This window comes from Microtus ochrogaster, unplaced genomic scaffold, assembly GCF_000317375.1.
Source record: "Microtus ochrogaster isolate Prairie Vole_2 unplaced genomic scaffold, MicOch1.0 UNK32, whole genome shotgun sequence".
Classification (NCBI taxonomy): Eukaryota; Metazoa; Chordata; class Mammalia; order Rodentia; family Cricetidae; genus Microtus; species Microtus ochrogaster.
In genome coordinates this window covers 4,208,907-4,215,789 of record NW_004949130.1, presented here as the reverse complement: position 1 = coordinate 4,215,789, position 6,883 = coordinate 4,208,907, and positions in this window count along the sequence as shown.

Genomic DNA, 6,883 nt, shown 5'->3' with positions numbered 1-6,883 from the left:
CACTCTGTAGACCAGGCTGGCCTCAAACTCTGAGATTCACCTGCCTCTGCCTCCTGAGTGCTGGATTGAAGGCGTGCGCCACTTCTTAAATGTAGAGAAAACGTAGTGCAGAGAAATCCCCAGCCCCAAGGGCCATGTGCTTGCTCCAGAGGAGACACACACGGCAGAAGTCACAAGATGTCAGATGAGTGGGGTACATGTTGGATGATGCACGCCTGTGACCCCAGCACTCAGGAGACCGAGGCAAGAGGATAGATAGCTCAGAGTTCCAGGCCAGCCCGGGTTACATAGCACGTTTTATGTTAGCCAGGGGTCTATATGGAGATCCTGCCTCAAACAACAACAAAAACCGTAACGATAATGATGACAACAATGATAATGTCAAAACACTGTCTGTTCTTTCAGAGGACCCAGGTTCAATTTCCAGCATCCACATGGAAGCTCACAACTATCCATAACTCCAGTTCCAGGGGATGTGACACCCACACACACACATACAGGCAAAATAGTAAGGAACATAAAATAAAAATAAGTAAGACATTAAAAGAACAGAGCCGGGTGGTGGTGGCGCACGCCTTTAATCCCAGCACTTGGGAGGCAGAGGTAGGTGGATCTCTGTGGGTTCACGGACAGCCTGGTCTACAAGAGCTAGTTCCAGGACAGGCTCCAAAGCTGTCTTGAAAAACCAAAAAAATAAAGGAATAAAGAATAAAATAAAATAAAGGACAGATCAGGGTTGGGTTTAGCTCAATTGGAGAGCACTTGCACGGCAAGCTCAAGGCCCTGAGTTCAGTCCTCAGCTCCCGCCCCCACCAAAGAAAATAGATCAAAGTGGAAACAGATGCAGAAACCCACAGTCAAACATTAGACACAGCTTGGGGAATCCTGAGGAAGAGGAGGAAGAAAGACTGTAGGAGTCAGAGAGGTCAAGGGCACCAGAAGAAAACCAACACAGAGTCAACCAACCACAGAGACTGAACGGCCCACCAGAGAACTTGCAGGGCACTGACCTAGGCCATCTGCACTTATGCTGCACTTGTGTGGCTTGGTCTTCTTGTGGGGCTCCTGACAGTGGGAGCAGAGGCTGTCTCTGACCCTTGCTGCTTTGGAACCCTTTTCCTAATGGGTTGCCTCGTCCAGCCTTAGTAGGATAGGACGTGCCTAGTCTTACTGCAACTTGACATGCCATGGCTGGCTGATGTCCATGGGAGGCTGCCATTTTCTGAAGAGAAACAAAGTGGAGGAGTAGACAGGGAATGGGAAGGGGAAGTGAGGGGAGGGGCTGGGAGGAGAGGAGGGAAGGGAAATCGCAGTTGGGATGTGAAAAACAAATAAAAATTAAAAAAAGAAGAGCTCAAGGGACTGGAAAGGTGGCTCAGCGGTTAAGAGCGCTGGCTGTTCTTGCATCATGCACCCACTCGGTTCATGACCATCCACAACTCCAGTTTCGGGGATCCAGTGCCCTCTTTCACTCTCTGAGGGCACCAGGCATGCAAGTGGTGCACATATATACATACATACAGGCAGGCAAAACATTCACAGACATAAAACAAATCAGTCAAAAAAAAATAAGACTAGGGCTGGAGAGATGGCTCAGAGGGTAAGAGCATTGCCTGCTCTTCCAAAGGTCCTGAGTTCAATTCCCAGCAACCACATGGTGGCTCACAACCATCTGTAATGAGGTCTGGTGCCCTCTTCTGGCCTGGAGGCATACACGCACACAGAATATCGTATACGTAATAAATAAATAAATAAATATTTTAAAAAAAATCTAGGGTAGCTGAGTATGGTGGCACATGCCCGTAATCCCAACACTTGAAAGACAGGGCAGCTATACAGAGAGCTGGAGGCCAGCATGGGCTATGTAAGACCTCGTCTCCAACAAAACAAAACAAAGACTAAATCTAGAGGGCCAGGTATATTGACACATGCCATCCGTTTGTACACTAGAGAGGTTGAAGTAGTACGTCTCAAGTTCAGAGTCAATCTGGGCTCCATAGAAAGATCTGGTCTATAAATACAAAGGTCTAGAGGCTAGAGCGTCAACTTAGTGGCTCACACCTGACACGTGTGAACCAGCCCCCCACAGCCACACATCTGGAGGTGGTGATTTTTACACAGGATGGCAACGGACAGTCCCTCTGTGGCCTTTACAGCATGAACTGAATGGAAGGGCTTTCTACGCAGGGATCCAGGAATACAGGATGGAACTGGGACCACCCAGCAGGTCAGATGGGGGAGAAAACAGGACTGACCAGCAGTGTTAGGAGGATGCCTGGCTCCAAATCTTGTGCACTTTTTAGCCCAGCCCTCCAGGAGACACAAAGGCTGCTCGCTTCAGATACTCAGCATCTGTGTGGTTTGCATGAGATGGTCCCCACAGACTCATGTTTGAACACTTGGTCCCTATTGGTGGAACTGTTTGAGAAGCGGTAAGAGGTGTGGCCTTGTTGGAAAAGGTGTGGTGGCCAGGCCTTTAATCCCAGCACTCTGGAGGCACAGGCAGGCAAGTTCCTGGGTAGCCAGGGCTGGTAAAAGACTCTGCCTCACAAAAAAAAAAAGGTATACAGAAAAGGAAGGCCCTATGGTACATTAAGCCTGGCATATATTGTCTGTATGTACCCAGATTGCTTTAATAAAAACATACTTTAGAATGACCAACTGTGGCGGTATATCCCTACAACCTCAGTGATCAGAAAGCTTAGCAGAGTTCTAGGCCAGCCTGAATTAGAGAACAAGATTCTGCCTCAGGGTAAAAAAAAAAAGTGACCCAGGGCACAGGACACCTCAGAAATGAGAGAGAGGGAGGGAATGAGCAAACCTGAGATGGGAGGAAGGCAAATGAAAAGACAGAGGGACTCTGCGGCCATATGGGTTTGGAAGTTAATTTATGCTTTTTAAGAAATATTTATCTGTATACATGTACACACACGAGTACATGTGCATGCTACGGTACCCGTGTGGTCAGAGGACAGCTTGCAGGAGTCAGTTCTCTCCTTCTACCATGTGGGTTCCGGGAATCAAACTTGGGAAGTTAGGCTTGGCAGCAAATTGCATCTTTAGCCACTGAGACATCTCACCAGCCCAGTCCCTGTGTGCATGTGTGTGTATTGTGTGAGAGTGTATGTGTGCACGTGTGTGACCCTTCTACAGATTTTTATAACTGAAAGAAAGGGGCCAAAGGAAAGAGGGAGGCTGAGGGTGGAGGAAGAGGCTACAGAGAAGACTGTTACCCTCTCAGATGGCAGGAGAGTGAGGCTGGCCGTGGAGAGAAAGCATGGAGGGAGGAACAGGAACCTCAGTGCTCGGAGTGAAGTAGGAAGCGGGATGGGCGGCAGGAGACCAGAGGCTGCTGAGAGAATAGAAAAGCAAACTGACTGAGGCTAAGGGGAACAACAGAGTCCTGAAAACCATTGAGATTAAAGAACAAAAATTACTCCAGGGCCAGAGAAATGGCTCAGAGGGTCTTGCAGCTAAGGCTGACAACCTGGGTTCAAGTCTAAAAACCTACAGGGTAGAGGGAAAGAAACCACAAGTTGGTCTCTGAGCTCTATACACACACCTCAGCATTCATGCAACCCTCCCACACACGTGATTGTTAAAATATTAAAAAATAATAATAATCCCGATCTCAGGGGCTTTCTCCAAACCCCTCGCAGTCAGACAGAATAACAGCGTGGGGGATTGTCGGTCTAGCAACTCAGAGTAGGGGTCCTGTAAGGAATCAAACAGGAATCAGAACCAAAGGCTGGTAAGAGAAGCAGACAGGGTGTGGTCCTCGGAGCTTCACGGCAGAGGGGCAGTTCTAGGGGTCTGAGGCAGTCAGCCTCCTAATGGCAGCCGAGGGGGAGAAGGCAAAGTTCCAGAGACAGGAATAAGGGCACAGGGTAACCTAGAGGTCAGCAGAAGCAGACCTAATGAGGATGGCGCAGCCTGGGGAACACGCTGCAGACAGGAATAGGGCATGAGATACCTAGAGGTCAGCAGAAGCAGACCTAATGAGGATGGCACAGCCTGGGAACACACTGCAGACAAAGTTCATAGAGGCCAGACTTCCTTCTGTAAGGGGCAGTTATTTAGGTTGAAAGAGTTGAAATTTTGTTTTTTCAAGACAGGGTTTCTCTATGTAGCCCTGGCTGTCCTAGAACTAGCTCTTGCTGACCAGACTGGCTTTGAACTCACAGAGATCCACCTGCCTCCGCCTCCCCAGTGCGGGATTAAAGGTGTGAGCTAGCACCGCCAAAAAGATTTGATTTTCTTTTTAATTGCAAACTGGATATAGCTGGATAGGGTGGCAATCTATAATCCTAGCACTGGGGAGGCAGAAACAGGAAAAGCTCAAGGTTAGCCTGGGCTAAGGCTCTGGTCTTTAAATTAAAAAACAAACCAAGGCAAAAACTGATACATTTTTGTTTTCTGTCTTGCTGTTCAGGTCCCATTCTATAGCACAGATTGGCCAAGAACGCACAACCTTCAGTCTCAGCTTGCCGAGTGCTTGGATTACAGGTATTTAACACACATGGAAACTGCCATTTTTGTATTTCAAAAGCATCAATCGTCATCAGATACACAGCTCAGGCAAAACTGCCCATATTTTTAAGAACCAGAAAAAAAAAACTATTTTTGGCTTGGGGTTTGGGGGTGGCCCTTAGACCAGGTGTGGTGGAGGTTCATACCTGCAGTCCCAACACTCAGGAAGGGGGTTAGCTGGAGATCACATTGGTAGATAGGGAGGGACCCTATCTAAAAAAAAGAGGGTACTGGGGATAAGGTTCAACTGAGAGTGCTTGCCTACCATGCATGAAGCCCCAGCTTCCAACTGCTCTTCACCCCATAATCGGCTGTGGTGATGCACACCTGTAATCCCAGCACTTGGGGTGAAGACAGAGATAAAGGCTATCCCTAGCTGAAGAGCTCATTCTAGACCAGTTTGCACTAGATGAGACCTGACTCTGAGGGGACCCTCTATCATCAGCCAGCTCAGTCTCCTATGTGGCTTAAACACCTGAAAGCTGAGCCCTCACTGCTCTTTGGAGCCCTCTTGCAGGCTTTGGTCATCAGTGCCCGTACTACCCAGTATTAGCATTACCTACCCAGAGCAATACACAGACCCATGGGACTCACAGATAGTTAATGCCCAGCCTCCAAGTGTGCAGGGGCCAGATGCCGACCAAGAGCATGGGAGTGTCCCCTGCAGATGTCCCAGTTCAACACCTGGCAGGAGGTCTGTCTCCCACTTGCCCCTACTCCCAGGCAACTACCAGCAGCCACCACATCTGCTAAACCACGACTCCCATCATGCCTTCTCACATCGAACCAAGCACCTTATTGCAAAGACAAACCAACCCTTTAGCCCACACACACCCCTGATGTTGACCCACACTGGGTTACAACCTTCCCATAACCTCACTATCTTCCTCCATCCCGGAATGCACCCACCCAACCTGCTAAGAGACAGCCTCTACTCCCCCAAGGTCTACTTCAAAGCTGCCCGGAACTGCTAGTTTTGCTGGCCTGGGGCTAGAAATCTGCCAGGCCTGTCTCATGCTTGCTAACCCTGCACACCCTCACTTTCTCTACCCTGATTCGCCCTAAGTATTGAGGCAAGGAAAGCCCTCAGAGGTTGTTGGGCTGATGCATGTTATTCCTTTCCTGGGTTGTTGTGAATCTTACTTCCCTTCTTTGGTATTTGGTGGTATAAAATCCATTTTCTGTTGTCCTTTCTGAAACAAGGTCTTGTTATGTAGTCTTGACTGGTCTGGAACTGTATGCAGACTAGGCTGGCTTTGAACTTCAAGCTATCTACTATTCCTGCTTCCCAAGTGCTGGGATTACAGGCCTGTACCAAGCTGGCTAAAAAGTCTGGACTTTTCCGTTGTGTATCCAGCGGTAAGGCTGGTTTGTGGTTCTGTTTTGCCTTGCTGGGGAACAAACCCAAGACCTTGAGTACTCTAGGCAAGCGCTCTACCACGGAGCTAAACTCCTAGCCCAGCATTCCTTTAGGAAATATCCAGTATATATGACTCAGCCCAGAGCAACCTGGCGTACCTGGCTTAGTGCTGTGGCCTCACACGGTCCTACCTGCAGGCACCACGAGCACTGAAGCCTGTGACCCTAGGGCATCCCATCTCTCTCTCCCTAACCATGGCTCACACAACTGAAAGGGGAGGGAGACTTCCCTTCTGCTCATCAAGCATTAGCAGGGTGAGCAGGAGCGATGCTAAGGATGAAGAAGAACGCCCAGCAAAAGGGGCTGAATCAGGATGGTTAGCAATTAAGAGCGCTTACTGCTTTCGCAGAAGCCTCGAATTCCATTCCCAGCATCCGTATCTGCTCACAATCGACTGTGACTCCAGTTTCAAAGGATCTGACACCTTTTTCTGGCCTCCTAGGGTACCCTCACATACACACAACTAAATCTTTGCCAATCCATGTCTCTAATCCCAGCACAGGAAAGGCAGTGGCTGAAAGAGCTCTGAGTTCTAAGCCAGCCAGAGCTATACACAGTGAGACCTTGTCTCTTAAGTAAATCTTTTTTTTTTTAAAGTGTCCAGAAAATAGTTTAGTTTGCCAATCAACCTGATTTTGTTTGGATCCCCCGCTTCTCCCGCCTCAAGTCAAGAAGCGCGCGCGAAACACCTCCGCATCTGTGGCTGGAGAACAGACCGCACCCGCGCCTAGGGCATCCCGGACCCCAGACCCCCGGACCCCGGCCCGCGCGCTCACCGAAGTAGTCTCTCGCCGTGCGCGCCTCAAGCGCGCGCTCCAGCTCCCGCGTGAGTGCTTCCAGCCGCCGCTCGGCCGCGCTCGGGCCACTGTCCCGGCCCGGGGGTAGCGGCAGCGACGGCAACGGGAACGGGGCGGGCTCCGGAGAGCGGGCAGG